The sequence below is a fragment of the Hyaena hyaena genome, unplaced genomic scaffold (assembly GCF_003009895.1).
Source record: "Hyaena hyaena isolate Hyena2069 unplaced genomic scaffold, ASM300989v1 scaffold_16, whole genome shotgun sequence".
NCBI classification, from domain to species: domain Eukaryota; kingdom Metazoa; phylum Chordata; class Mammalia; order Carnivora; family Hyaenidae; genus Hyaena; species Hyaena hyaena.
In genome coordinates, this window is record NW_024080650.1 from 3,535,143 (window position 1) to 3,550,934 (window position 15,792).

The window sequence follows — 15,792 nt, forward strand, 5'->3', positions numbered from 1 at the left end:
AAATCATTTGTGCAACTCAAGGTACTTTTTAAAAGAGTGTGTTTCTATTCTGCAGTCATATTAGTGTTAAGATACTGATTCGTGAAATGTTAGATGCCCCAGCCCCCAATCTGTTTAAGGCAAAAGAAACATAACCTTGCAATAAAGAATAAGTGTAGAATAAGTCATATGCATGGACAATTACAAAGAAGTAAGATTGCCCTATTCCTTTTCTGGTTGATTTTTTTTCAGGGGGCAGGCAGGGTGAGCTGGATAAAATGCAAGTCTGCTTTACTCAGGTAAAATACTTTTCCTTTTTTCTCTACTTTGTTGACATAAATTACAGCCTTCCTGTGTTCTCCAGGGCAGAGTTTTTGACTATCTCCCTCCCCTGCAAATTTCAAAGTGAACTTCTACCTAACTTGGGTGCCCGATGCTCTAAATAAAACATCTTAGATCTTAATGTGCATATGATTCGCCAGTACTGCCTCAAGGGGAATACAAGTTGATGTGTATACAGACCCCTTGGGATCATGTTATAACATAAGTTCTGTTTCAGGGAATCTGTGGTGGGGCCTGAGAGTCTGAACTTCTGAGACGCTCGCAGGTGAAGCTGTTACCTCTGGCCCATGGACTACACTTTGCGTAGCAAGGCTCTGATAATTCTTTCTGTGTCACAACAGCAGAAAGTTGAACTGAGTTTAGGCCCCTCTCTAAGAAGTAACCCTTAAAGGAAAAAAAAGGAACCTGTATACAGGATGGTATTTGAATCCAATTCACCATATCTGAAATGATGTTCTACATATTTTTTTTCAAAGGCATTCTTTTCCCCCACAAGATGACTGGCAATTTTGTGTTCTAGCCACCCTCAGACATGAAAACACTTGGTTGCTTATCTTGTAAAATCTGCTCTGCTTGCTTGCTTGGGCATGTACGCAGTCAGTTTAGTCAAATACGTGTCAGTACATCTATGTGGATGGGGGAGCAGGTGCAAGCCCTTAACGTACTTTAAAAAAGTTTAACACTCAAGTCAGTCCACTGACTTGATCCCGTGTGATCTTAGTGCCAAGCGTCTGAGTTAAAAGTTTTCCCTTTGAAGGCAGCAAATAGATGTCATACATTTGAAGCATTTGTTTATACTAAAAATGATACTTGATTTTTTTTTTAAGTTCTAAGACAGTTCATTGTACAACACTACTGAGCCTAGAGGGTGATATAAAGCTTCGCAAGCTGGTATTTGAGGTTTGATTTGATGGATATTGGAGTTTGTGATGCTGCAATTGGCTTCGAATAAGGTGGTGAGGTGAATGGGCTCAAGCTAGAAAAAGCGAAAGGAATAGATTTCCCTCTGCAGTGGGGGGCAGCAAAGAAATATCTCTGTGTTGGTGCCTCCTTTTTAGCAAAATGTCCTATGAGGGTTATCTGTTAAACAGCCTCATTTTTACTCTTTAGGGGACCACTGTGAAGATTTCTTATAAGCAACACAGAGTTGAATATTTGTTGAAATGCTGGGATGAATGAATTCCTAGTCTCCAAACACCCTTTATATACTATACACACTAATAATATATTAACATATACTATATGTGTGTGCATAACATGTATGTATACACACACATATACATATATATTTTTCCGATATATCCAAAGGAAAATTGCTCTTGTCTGGAGTCCATATGCTGAGTGCAGGGCACCCAGTGTTTTTATTGTTGTTGGGTTTATCATTTCATTTAGGTCTCTACATTTTGAATTGAGTCTCTCTCGGGTGCTTAATCAGTATGCCAGACGCTGACTTGAACACCCACTTCAAGGCTGTGTTTGCCCCATGCCCTGGGCCCCACTCTAAGACAGAGCCAGGAGTACATTATTGTTGCAGTCCGTTCTGATGGGGAGATCTCTGTGCAAACCACCGATTTGCTTAAAGCTTCCCTCATAAGGAGCAGGATCTCATCTGGACTGCATTTACACTGGAACCACTTGGCCACAACACTATGAGAGAATAATTATTGAACTATTTTACTGTACAACTATTTCCAAATTGTTGATTTTTTATTGATTTCAGGAGGCAAGCTAATTGCCCCATGGCAACTTGATGTGAACGTTTAATGAAGATCAGGAAACAGAGTTTATGAAAAGCTTTTGTATAGTAACTGCAAAGTTTCAAGAACTGTTTTATACTTCCTGACAGTGCTGGGCCTAGCTTAATGGTTTGTTTTTATTACTTAAGAGTGTAAACCTTGCTTTAGCCCCGGTGTGTGGAAACTATACCCTCATCCCGCATTACGCATTTTCAAGTTGCTTTTTACTCACTCCCAACTTCCTCTCCTGCCATCCACAATCAAGGCTTTTTCTGTTTTAATTGTCTGAAAGGTAGTTTCTATCTTTGCACGCTGAGGATCTTAACACACGCGCACACACTCATGAAGTTAAGTGTCTGTATTGTTTCACTTTGTTTTGGGTGGAGTTTCTTTTCGGCACTTGGTTGCTAGACAACCAAGCAGACAAAAGTTAAAGATTGAAAAGGCATTTTTAAAAAGATGTCGAATCTTGGCGGCTGAACTATTTTATCTTTGTCTTAATATGGAAGGCTTAGTTTTCTTACCAGGTTACCCTTCCTTTTGTTGGGTAGATGGCTGGTATCAGATTTTTTGAAGTCGAGCTCTTTAGGCATTATCTGTTTGAGAACTTTCTAAAGTGTTCCCTTTTGCTGGAACACACTTCCCACCTGAATGGACAAGAAAAAGTCAGCTTAGCTTCCAAGGGTGTGTTTTAAATCATTAAATTGAGCACCAGCTCCCAGCCACTCTCTTGTTTGAGGCAAAGAGATAGAGATGGCTTTTTGAGGTAAGATTCAGAAACTCAAGACTATTGTTTGTGGAGAACACTGGCTCTGAGAAGTGCTTTTTTGGTGGATCGTATTTGGAAGTGTTTTTAAAAATTCTTAAAAGCCTAATTTTAAATCAAAGTAAATTAAATTGTTCATTTCAGTAAGATGTTTCAGGAGCGTGTTATAAATACATGATCTTTATACATCTGCCAAGTTGGACGTGTGTTCACAAGTTCGTCTTGCATGTGTCCACAATTTGTATCTGACGTGCTTTCCTCACTCTGGGTCTGCCCCTTTCCCTTGTTCATCCTCTGAGATGCTGCCTCTCTGTCTCTCCTCTTCACAGGGTTCCCTGTGCTGGAATTCAGTCAAATCCATGGAAAACTTTACCAACTTCACTGATTCATTTACAGGCAGGATTTCCTGGCATGGGGATCAAACAGGGAGCCCTAAAATTTGTTCATCCTAGCCTGTCTTGGAAACAAGGATCATCTGAAGCCCGTCTGGCCTGTACATATAAGTTTGACAAAATATTCTCCTATAAAGAAACCTTACTACTGACTTAAAAATTGCTCAATCATTTGGTTTAACTAGTAAACCTATAAATACCAGCACATGAGTATTGTCAACATTATAAGGCACAGTATTTAAACACTGGGGTCCTGAAATAAATCAGATTGCAAACCTCATGACAATCAATAGGTAAGCTAAATAGAGATAGGAAAATAGCCTCAGGAGAAGATTCTAATATTTTCTAATCTCCTAAGATTAAGTGTGTGTTTGCTGCCTGAAGATAGCTTGGCTAAATAAAAGAAATTGGAGAACATTGGAGAACTTTGGGGTTATTTGTGGTTTAAAAAACTTACATATGTGTGCATGTATATGTATATATATGAGATCAATGATCACATATATATGTATATCTATATATGTTGGTCACTGCAGCTTTCATGAGCAGAGGAGTGATTTCTAAATACTATCACATAGCATAATAAATCCTTGGTGATGTTATAGAACATTTTGCCTATCTAGAGAAGGGCTTAGAAGTTACTTTTGGTGGCTTGCTTTTATATACATGGGAAGAGGGAACAGCTTTTCAGCTGAAGAATTCTTTTTTTTTTTCTTTCATGGTTTATTGTCAGGTTGGTTTCCATATAACACTCAGTGCTCATCCCAACAAGTTCCCTCCTCCATATCCATCACCCCCCTTCCCCTCTCCCCCATCACCATCAGCCCTCAGTTTGTTCTCAGTATTCAAGAGTCTCTCATGGTTTGCCTCCCTCCCTCTCCCCAACTATCCCCTACACCCTATAGTCCTCCGTTAAGTTTCTCCTAATCCAACTATAAGTGAAAACATGTGGTATCTTTCTCTGCCTGATTTCTTTTGCTTAGCATAACACCCTCAAGGTCCATCCATGTTGCTACACATGGACAGCTTTCATTCTTTCTCATTGCCATGTAGTATTCCATTGTATAGATAAACCACATCTTCTTGATCCGTTTGTCAGCTGATGGACACTTAGGCTCTTTCCGTGATTTAGCTATTGTTGAGAGTGCTGCTATGAACAGTGAGGTACACGTGCCCCTATGCATCAGCACTCCTGTATCCCTTGGGTAAATTCCTAGCAGTGCTACTGCTGGGTCATAGGGGAGTTCTATTGTTAGTTTTTTGAGGAATCTCCACACTGTTTTCCAGAGGGGCCGCACCAGTTTACATTCCCACCAACAGTGTAGGAGGGTGCCTGTTTCTCCACATTCTCGTCAGCATCTATAGTCTCCTGATTTCTTCATTTTAGCCACTCTGACTGGCGTGAGGTAATATCTCAGTGTAGTTTTGATTTGTATTTCCCTGATGATGAGGGATGCTGAGCATCGTTTCATGTGTCTGTTGGCAGTCTGGATCCTCTTTGGAGAACTGTATGTTCATGTCATATGCCCATTTCTTCNTTTGATTTGTATTTCCCTGATGATGAGGGATGCTGAGCATCGTTTCATGTGTCTGTTGGCCATCTGGATGTCCTCTTTGGAGAAGTGTCTGTTCATGTCTTCTGTCCATTTCTTCACTGGATTATTTGTTTTTCAGGTGTAGAGTTTGGTGAGTGCCTTATAGATTTTGGATACTAGCCCTTTATCTGATATGCGATTTGCACCTATCTTTTCCCATTCCGTTCTGTTCTGTCGGTTCCTATTAGTTTTACTGATTGTTTCCTTTGCTATGCAGAAGCTTTTATCTTGATGAGGTCCTAATAGTTCGTTCTTGCTCTTCATTCCCTTGCCTTTGGACATGTGTCAGATAAGAAATTCTGCAGTTGAGGTTAAGGAGGTTGTTTCCTGCTTTCTCATAGAGGGTTTTGATGGTCTCCTGTCTCACATTCAGGTCCTTTACTCATTTTACTCATTTTGAGTTTATTTTTGTGTATGATATGAGAAAGTGATATAGTTTCATTTTTCTGCCTGTGCTGTCCAGTTCTCCCAGCACAATCTGTTAAAGAGGTTGCCTTTTTTCCATTGGATACTCTTTCCCTCTTTGTCAAAGATTATTTGGCCATACATTTGTGGGTCAAATTCTGAGTTCTCTATCCTATTCCATTGGTCTATGTGTTTTTGTGCCAGTACCATACTGTCTTGATGATGACAGCTTTGTAGTAGAGGCTAAAGCCTGGGATTGTTATGCCTCCTGTTTTGGTTTTCTTCTTCAATATTAATTTGGCTCTTTGGGGTCTTTTGTGGTTCCATACAAATTTTAGGATAGTTTATTCCAGCTTTGAGAAGAATGCTGGTGCAATTTTGATTGGGATTGCATTGAATATGTAGACTGCTTTGGGTAGTAATGACATTTTAACAATATTTATTCTTCTGATCCATGAGCATGGAATGCTTTTCCATTTCTTTGTGTCTCCTTCAATTTCCTTCATAATTTTTCTATAGTTTTCATCAAACAGATCTCTTATATCTTGGGTTAGATTTATTCCTATGTATTTTTGTGTGTGTGTGCGATTGTGAATGGGATCAGTTTCTCGATTTCTCTTTTTGTTGCTTCGTTATTGGTGCATAAAAATGCAACTGATTTCTGTACATTGATTTTGTACCCTGCAACTTTGCTGAATTCATGGATCAGTTCCAGTAGGCTTCTGGTAGAGTCTGTCAGGGTTTCTATGTAGAGTCTCATGTCATCTGGGAAAAGTGAAAGTTTGACTTCTTCTTTGTCAATTCTGATGCCTTTGATTTCCTTTTGTTGTCTGATGGCTGATGCTAGGACTTCCAGCACTATGTTAAACAACAGTGGTGAGAGTGGACATCCCTGTTATGTTCCTAATCTCAGGGGGAAAGCTCTCAGTTTTTCCCTGTTGAAGATGATGTTAGCTGAGGGCTTCTCATAGATGCCTTTTATGACATTTAAGTAAGTTCTTTCTATCCCGACATCCTCAAGGGTCTTTATTAAGAAGGGGTGCTGTATTTTGTCACATGCTTTTTTTGTATCTATTGACAGGATCATATGGTTTTTATCTTTTCTTTTGTTAATGTGATGTATCACATTGATTGATTTACACATATTGAACAAGCTCTGTCACCGAGGAATGAATCCCACTCGACCATGGTGGATAATTCTTTTATCTGCTGGTGAATTCGATATGTAAGCATCTTGTTGAGGATTTTTGAATCTATATTCATCAAGGATATTGGCCTGTAGTTTTCTTTTTTTGCTGGGTCTCTGTCTGGCTTGGGAATCAAAGTGATGCTGGCATCATAGAATGAGTCTGGAAGTTTTCCTTCGATTTCTAGTTTTTGGAATAGCTTGAGAAGAATGGGTATTAACTCCGATTTAAATGTCTGGTAGAATTCCCCAGGGAAGCCATCTGGCCCAGGGCTCTTATTTGTTGGGAGATTTTTGATAAATGCTTCAATTTCTTCGCTAGTTATGGGTCTGTTCAGATTTTCTATCTCTTCCAAAGTGAATTTTGGTAGTGTGTGTTTAGGAATTTGTCCATTTCTTCTAAGTTGTCCAGTTTGTTGGCATATAATTTTTCATAGTATTCCCTGATGATTGCTTGTATTTCTGAGGGATTGAAGGTAATAAATCCATTTTCATTCGTGATTTTCTCTCTTTGGGTTCTCTTTCTTTTTGGGAAGCCTGGCAAAAGGTTTATCAATTTTGTTTATTTTTTCAAAAAACCAACTCTTGGTTTCATTGATCTGTTCAACTGTTTTTTTTTTATTATATATTGTTTATTTCTGCCATGATTTTTATTATTTCTCTTCTCCTACTGCATTTGGAGTGCTCTTGTCGCCCTCCTTCTAGTTCCTTTAGGTGCACTGTTAGATTTTGGACTTGAGCTTTTTCTAATTTTTGAAGTAGGCCTGGAGTGCAATGTACTTTCCTCTCAGGACTGCCTTTGCTGCATCCCATAGAGTTTGGATTGTTGTATTTTCATTTTCATTTGTTTCCATATATTTTTAAATGTCTTCTCTAATTGCCTGATTGGCCTATTTATTCTTTAGTAGGGTGTTCTTTCACCTCCATGTTTTTGGAGGTTTTCCAGACTTCTACCTATGGTTGATTTCAAGATTCATAGCATTGTGATCTGGAAGTGTGCATGGTATGATCTCAGTTATTTTATATTTATTGAGGGCTGCTTTATGATCCATTATGTGATCTATCTTGGAGAATGTGCCATGTGCACTTGAGAAGAAAGTGAATTCCATGGCCTCTAAATATATCTGTCAAATCCATCTCGTCCAATGTGTCATTCAAGCCCATTGTTTCTTTAGTGATTTTCTGTCTAATTGATCTATCCATTGCTGTAAGTGGAGTATTAAAGTCCCCTTTTACTAGCACATTCTTATCCATAAGATATTTTCTGTTGGTGATTGTTGAGGTGCTCCCGTATTTGCTGTGTAGACATTTATAATTGTTAGATCTTCCTGATGGATAGACCCTGTGTTTATTATAGAATGCCCTTCTTCATCCCTTGTTACTGCTTTTACTTTAAAGTCCAGTTTGTCTAATATAAGTATGGCTACTCTAGCTTTGTTTTGACTTACAGTAGCATGATAGATACTTCTCCATCCCCCTGCTTTCAATCTGAAGGTGTCCGCAGGTATAAACTGAGTCTCTTGTAGACAGCAAATAGATGGATTTTGTTTTTTTATCCATTCTGTTACCTTATGTCTCTGGATTGGAGCATTTAGTCCATTTACATTCACTGTTATTATTGAAAAATATGGGTTTAGAGTCATTGTGTTCTTTGCATGATTCATGCTTGTGGTGGTGTCTCTGGTACCTTGTGCTCCTTGCAAAATTTCCCTCATAGAGTCCCCCTCAGGATTTCTTGTAGGGCTGTTTAGTGGTGATGAATTCTTTCAATTTTTGTTTATTTGGAAAGACTTTTATCTCTCCTTCTATTTTGAATGATAGGCTTGCTGGGTAGGGGATTCTTGGGTGCATATTTTTTCTGTTCATTGCATTGAAGATCTCCTGCCATTTCTTTCTAGCCTGCCAAGTTTCAGTAGATAGGTCTGTAACTACTCTGATAGGTCTCCCTTTGTATGTCAGGGCCCTTTTATCCCTAGTTGCTTTCAGAATTCTTTTTATCCTTATATTTTGCGAGTTTCACTGATATGTTGTGTAGAACATCAATTCAAGTTACGTCTGAGGGGAGTTTTTTGTGCCTCTTGGATTTCAATGTCTGTTTCCTTCCCCAGATTGGGTAAGTTCTCAGGTATAATTTGTTTAAGGACTCCTTCAGCGCCTTTCCCTCTTTCTCCCTCTCTGGAATTCCTATGATGCGGATATTGTTCCATTTGATTGTATCACTCAGTTCTTGAACTCTCCTTTTGTGTTCCTGGATCAGTTTATCTCTCCTTTTCTCAGCTTCCTCTTTTTCTATAATTGTGTCTTCTAAGTCACCTATCATTCTCTGCCTTTTCATTTCATGCATTGAATGCCTCCATTTTATTATGCACCTCATTGATAGCACTTTTTAATTCATCACAACTATTTTTAAGCTCCATAGTCTTTGTAGCAATAGCTTCTCTGATGTCTTCCTTGTCTTTTTCAAGCAGAACATTTAATTTTATGACTATTTTTCTAAATTGCTGTTTAGTTATGTTGCTTATATCTGTGTTGAGCAGTTCTTTAGCTGTTATTTCTTCCTGAAATATTTTTAGAGGGGAGTTCTTCCATTTTGTTATTTTGGCTAGCTTCCTGTCTCTTGTTAGTTTTAAAAGCTTATTATGCACTCTGCACCTGCGAGTACTGCTATATTAAAGAAGGCTCATTGACTGTCCAGGACTGTCTGTTCAGGAAGTGTTCTTTTAATGGTGTCTCTAGGTCTCTCTTGTTGAGACTTCAGTTATTTTATTTCCCTACTCATAGTGGTATTTGGGACTCTCCACCATGTGTACTTTGGCTTGTTTCTTGAGGTATCCCTGGAAGGGAAAACAGACAGACAAACACACAGGGAACAAAGGCATGCAAACACACAGACGAATCCAACAAACAAGCAAACCGAAAGGGAAAAAGAAAAAGAAAAAAATAAAAATAAAAAAGAAAAGGCCCAAAAAGCAAAGGACAGTCTAAAAGCATAAACCAGATTTCCCAGCTACAAATGAAGAGCAGGGTGTACGCAGTGCTGATGGAAGAGCATATACAAAGAGAGAAATGACAGGGGTGGGGTGAAAGTGAAATTGGACAATGACCAGGCAGAGAGACTAAGAGGCTTAATTCAGAGAGAGAAAGAGGAGTATATGGTAGGAGGCGAGGAGAAAGAAACGAAGACAATGTTACTCAGGGAAACTATATAGTCTGATTACTCCAGAGAGAGAGAGATAGAAAGGTAGCAGTGGAGGTGTAGAATATACATCTAGAGAATGGATTAAATGTGACTGTTAAAGCAAACCAATGACCAGAGTGCTCAGTCCAGCAGAGGGGAAGGATACGAATGAGAAAAAGGAAAATATATCTGGAAAGAAAGAATTGATCTAGATTAATCAGGGCAGTGCATCCATGTTGGTCTTGCCCTGGGGTCTGGTGGAAAAAAAAAAAAAAAAGCAGCTCTCTAGCAGGGATGGGCATGGTTTGTTGTAGGCAGGTCTTAGCCTCCACTGCGGTCTTGCTGGTTGCTCTCTGAGGTCCAGCCTTGGTGTTTGTGGGGAGAAAAATGGCCCAGTCCCTTCTCGAACCAAGCATTGCAAATCACTCTTTTGGGTCCGATCTCCCCGTGTGATGGGCATAGCCAAGGTGGGCCGTGTTCTATATCCCAAGCCCCGCATCGTTTCCAGATCTTAGTTTGCACACTTTATTGATACTGCCCAGAATATAATGTTGCAGACCCGGCTGCTTCCCTGCTGGGGATCCTGTCGGGACAGCAGCGGAGCAATTTCTCCTGGTGCCGTCTGGATCGGGGCACCTAGCCCAAAGCCAGCACCACAGCTAGAAATAGGATCACTCTCCATCCCAACCGGAGGATTTTCTCTTCTCCAGGGACAGTTCTATGAGCAGTTTAAGCCGCTCTTTCTCTTACCCTCAACTCTCCGTGGCTCCCCGTGAAGGAGGTTCTCTCCTCTCCCTCCGTGTCTTTGGGTACTGCACATTTTTATCTTCCCCAGTTCACTCTCATGCACCTGTCTGGTTGTCTTCTTAGTGGACTGTGTCTTTTTTTCCTCCCAAACTCCTGCAGTTCAGTGTCCTATGGCTTCAAGCCTTCCCTGTTTGCTCCATGCAAAATGTATGGAGCTCCCTACTTCTCAGCCATCTTGCCTCCCCTCTCAAGAATTCTATTTTTTAAAAGTGTTTATTTAGTTTTGAGAGAGAGAGAGATCATGGGATATGGGCAGAGAGAGAGGAAGACAGAATCTGAAGCAGGCTCTGCACTGTCAGCACAGAGCCTGACACAGGGCTCAGGCTCATAAACAGAGAGATGGTGACTTGAGCCTAAGTTGGATGCTTAACTGACTCAACCACCAGGCACTCTGACCTGAAGAATTCTAGAATCCATTTACAACAACAGCAACCCTAAAGAAAATATAACTGTTGGGGAAATATATATCTGGCAGGTTGTCATTATATAATATGGAAGTGAGCTCCAGATCCTCTATGTCTTTTGTGAGCACCTTTCATGCCTAAATATCACTTTCACTGATGAGGTCAGGTTGAGGTCTGGATGTCAGAAGGATACTTCCTTTGTGCTTTTATTTAACCATTTTTTTCAATGTTTATTTATTGTTGAGAGAGAGAGTATAGGTGGGGTGAGGGGGGGCAGAGGCAGAGGGAGACACAGAATCCAAAGCAGGCTGTCACCACAGAGCCTGACTTGGGGCTCAAGCTCACAAACCAGAGATCATGACCTGAGCTGAAGTTGTATGCTCAACTGACTGAGCCACCCAGGTTCACCCTTTGGGCTTTTAACCTCACCGCTTCATATACTTGTGGGTTCACTAAGGTAATTTTAAGGACACAGCATGAAGGAGTAGAGTGGGGATTGATAGACATTCCTAAAGTACAAGCCAGTTCGTTGTCATAGCATGGGGGGAAGTGTCGCAAAGAGCCATTAGACAACCATTAAAGTTAGAGGACACTGAAACTGTAACACTGCTATTCATCTTAGGGATATTAAGAAACTTCCAGGGATGGGGACAAGTCTGTGTATTATGTGCCATTTCTAGGAAGTTCAGGGGGATGGTGATGTTTCAGCCCCATTGGTGTAAAAATAAGAACCTCCCTCTATGGCAGCTGTTGCCAAAACACAACTCTGGAAGGTTCCTGCCCGGTGGGGCTTTGATCTCTGGGTCCCAAAGGAGTCAGGACTCACAAGGCTGTCCAGTGCTCAGATAAGCTAATTGGTGGTCCTTCTCTGGCAGGAGTACAAATTGGCACTTTAAATTTTGTACCTATCATGTTCCCAATCTTCAAAAAAGCAATTAGAATTTTCCTATAGTTCTATTTTATATTCAGCTCTCTCTCTCTCCCTTCCTCTGGGTATCAAGACCTTCTGTGGAGAGAAGGAAATATGTTAGGAAAAGAGGAGCTAGAAAAGCCAACCTGATTGGCTATGAAGGGAAAGGGATTTGGTCCTACGTCATCACAAAATTGAGAGTTTGTTGAACACAACTGAAACTGTGAGGAAGGTCTCTTCTGAGATACCAACTTGGAGAAGGCACAAAATCCTATTGTTATTTTTTTGTTTCCATGGCGATGGGCTTGCATTTTGGGAGACGAGTCACTCCACAGACTTACCTCGTGGAAAACGCTTGTTGTGGGGAGAGATATTGCTCTTCTCCTATCCATAACCCAGCTTCTGAGATGCTGGGAAGGGCCCCTCCAGAGGGTAGGGGTGTGGTGGTGGGGCAGGCAGCAGGCAGCCAGTTGGCCTTTTTCAGAGTATAAGCACAGAGCAAAGTGCTCTGCTTTGCATCCAGAAACAGTGATTCATTTGATTTTAATTTTGACGTTAGCATATTTCTCATGACTCATTTGATAATTTCATATGGAATTTAAAAGGCTGAAACAGTTATTTACTTTTTAGGAACCTGAACATTCACCAGTAGAAGACACCTTTATCCTCTGAAACACAAGATGCCCTTAAGACTTCATTTAAAAAAGGGGGGAGGCATTTCTCCCACCTTTCTGCTCCTAGCTCTAACATAAGCCTCTACCCTAGATGATCTTCTCACTAATGTTGACTGACTGTCAGACTGTCAGGCATCCTGTTTCATCTTAATGTTTTCCTTATCTTGACTTCCTTTCATCACTATATAGAAGATTTGCTGTAGGTGTTTTTAAAAAAGATGTTTCCTTATCACATTGAAGAAATTCTCCTCTATTTCTGTGTTTTGAGAGCTTTTAACATGCATGAAAAATGCATTTTATGCTTCAGTGGCTGTGATCAATGATTTTTCTTGTTTGTTAATGTGGTGGATTACATTGATTGATTTTCAAATATTCAGCCAGCCTTGTATCACTGGAACAATTCCTACTTGGTCATGGTGTAAGAGTTTTATAGATTTTTGATTTCTTTCTTTTTTTTTTTTTTTACAAATAGTTTATTGTCAAATTAGTTTCTACATAACACTCAGTGCTCATCCCCAAAGTGCCCTCCTCCATGCCCATCCCCCCCTCCCCCCCACACCCATCAGTACTCAGTTTTTGTCAGCATTCAAGAGTCTCTCATGGTTTGCCTCTCTCCCTTTCCCCCACCATTTCCGCCCTTCTTCTCCCCCTTGTTCCTCCGTCAAGTTCCTCCTAATCCTCCTATACGTGCAAACATATGATATTTGTCCTTCTCTGCCTCACTTATTTCGCTCAGCATAACCCCCTCAAGGTCCATCCATGTTGCTACACATGGCCAGATTTCATTGTTTCTCATTGCCATGTAGTATTCCATGGTATAGATAAACCACACCTTCTTGATCCATTCGTCTGTTGATGGACACTTAGGCTCTTTCCATGTTTTAGCTATTGTGGAGAGTGCTGCTATGAACATTGGGGTACATGTGCTCCTATGCCTCAGCATTTCTGTATCCCTTGGGTAAATTCCTAGCAGTGCTATTGCTGGGTCATAAGGGAGTTCTATTGTTAGTTTCCTGAGGAACCTCCACACTGTTTTCCAGAGGGGCTGTACCAGTTTACATTCCCACCAGCAGTGTAGGAGGGTGCCCGTTTCTCCACATCCTCGCCAGCATCTAGAGTTCTCTGATTTGCTCATTTGAGCCACTCTGACTGGCGTGAGGTGGTATCTCAGTGTGGTTTTGATTTGTATTTCCCTGATGAGGAGGGATGCTGAGCATCGTTTCATGTGTCTGTTGGCCATCTGGATGTCCTCTTTGGAGAAGTAGATTTTTGATTTCTATCTGCTAATATATTATTAAAAATTTGTGCACCTATATTCATGAGGAATATTGGCCTACATTAGGTTTTTTTTTTTTTGGTACTATTTTTGTCTGGTTTTGTTATAAGGATAATACTGGCTCCATGGAATGAATTAGAAAGCATTCCTTCTTCTTGAATTTTCTGGAAGAGATTGTATAAATTTGGCATTAATTCTTTGAGCATTAGTAGAATTCTTCAGTGAACATCTGGCTTGAAGATTTCTTTTCTGGAGAGATTTTTAATTATGAATTCAATTTCAATTTTTAAAATAGTTCTAGGGTTATTGAAACTATCTGTTACATATCAGATGATTTTTGATAGTTTGTGCTTCTGAGTAATTTGTTCGTTTTATTTACGTTTTCAAATATATGTGTAGAGATGTTTGTAATATTCCCTTATTCTTTTGGTGTCTGCAGGGTCTGTAGTGGTATCTTGTTTTACTGTAGATAATTTTAGTTGTGCCCTTTCTTTTTTCTTTGTCAGTCTTGCTAGAGGTTTGTAGATTTATATTCAAAGAACCAAACTTTCTGTTCATTGATTTTCTCTAATATTTTCCTGTTTTCAATTTCATTAATTGCTGTTCTTTGTTATTTCCTTCCTTCCTATTTGGGTTTATTTTTGCTCTTCATTTTCTATGCTCTGGAGATGAGAGTTTAGTTTATTGATTCAAGACTTTTCTTCTTCATGTAAGCAATCTAGTACTACTATATTTCCCTGTCAACAGTACTTTATGTAATGTCTTGCAAATTTGGATATATTTCCATTTATTTTTTGCCATTGAGAATTTCTCTTTGACTTAGGGTTTATTTAGAAGTATTTAGTTTTCAAGTGTTAAAACATTTTCTTTTTGCCTTCCTGATGTTGATTTCTAGTTTGATTACATTGTGGTCTGATAACATACTCCATACAATTTCAAATATTTTAAATTTATTGCAGTTTGTTCTATGGAGAAGATTTGGTCTATTCTGGTATATATCATGTGACGAATTGAAGACAATGTGATTTCTGCTATTGTGTGGAGTGTTCTGTGAATGCCTTTAGACTTCATTAGTTGATAATGTTGTTGGATTTTCGAAATCCTTTCTGTCTAGTTCTGTCTAGTTATTTATAAGTTGTTGAGAGGTGTGTTGAAGTATTCCACTGTAACAGTGGATTTTTCCATTTAGTTCTATCAATTTTTGCTTTAAATATGCAGGCACATAAAACATACAACATCATATTATCTTTGTTTTTCATCTTTTTACATTCAACCTACTTCAATCTTTGTATTTGAAGTTACTTTCTTGTAGACAGCACATAGTTGGGTCATATTTCTTAATCTAGTCTGCAAACCCTTGTGTTTTAATTGCCACAATGTCTTTTTAATGACAAGTGATACATGATTGATAATTGCCTAAGTCTGCTTTTTTATTATTTCTCTTTGCTTTCACTGCCTTTTATTTTCTTTTTCCTACCTGTCTTACTTGAACATTTTTTAGAATTCTAGTGTATGTATAGTGTGTGTGTGTGCACGCGCGCACGCGCACCTGTTTGTAAGGCATTTTTGGTATATAACTTGTACTGCAGAAACTGAAGTGAAGAAATCTTACCTCCCCTCAGGTAAGGGGAGAACATGAGTGTCTCAAATAATTTCTCTGCATTCATTGCCAACCACGTTAGACAAAGTTACAATTTTTGCTTCAATCATTAAAACATAATTCAGAAAAGTCAGGAAGAGAAGGAAAGTTGATTGTGCTTAACCCATATATCTATTCCACCTGTGGACCCTCTTTGTTGCTGACGTTGCAGGAGTCCTTTGATCATTACGTGGGTTCACAGCTGCGGCCTGGGAGGCGGCAGGATGCGCGCGCCCTCAGGACGGCTCTCCTGGCTCTCCCGCCAGAGTCGGAGGCAGAGCGAATCCTCAGTAGCAGTACCATGCCAGCAGTTCTGTCGCGGGCGGGGCACCTGGGGTCACACGCCTGTGTCCCGGTGGTGGTTCCTGCCATTCTTCAGCTACTCTTTTAAGGTAGGTCTGGAGGCAACAAATTGTCTTAGGTTTTCTTTACCTGAGAATGTATTGGTTTCGTGTTCATTCTTGAAGCATCCTGTCAACTGGGTATAGGATTCTGGATTGATT